The sequence below is a fragment of the Guillardia theta genome (genome assembly GCF_000315625.1).
Source record: "Guillardia theta CCMP2712 unplaced genomic scaffold GUITHscaffold_56, whole genome shotgun sequence".
Classification (NCBI taxonomy): domain Eukaryota; class Cryptophyceae; order Pyrenomonadales; family Geminigeraceae; genus Guillardia; species Guillardia theta.
This window is the reverse complement of record NW_005434618.1, coordinates 453946-454246: the sequence shown is the minus strand read 5'-3', so window position 1 is coordinate 454246 and position 301 is coordinate 453946.

Sequence of the window (301 nt, the reverse complement as noted above, 5' to 3'; positions counted from 1 at the left end):
CTGGTGCTCTGAATCCCAGCAAGGGGACTACGCTTCTATGCTCCTCGCCTCTCCCCTCGCTCCCGCCTCGCTTCAAGCCCATCTGGGTGCCGCTCTCTACCATGGTAGCAAGCATGGCGTCTTGTGAGTCTCCGCAGGCGCCACCGCGAGGAAGAGGGAGGGAGCTGACGCAGATGAAGCACTGCCTGGCGAAGATCAGCGAGTGCGAGAGAACGGCAGTGAAGGCGATGCAGGAGGGAAGATTCGTGGAGGCGATCGACGCAGTGGAGGAGAACGTGAGGACGAGGACACGGTACCAGGT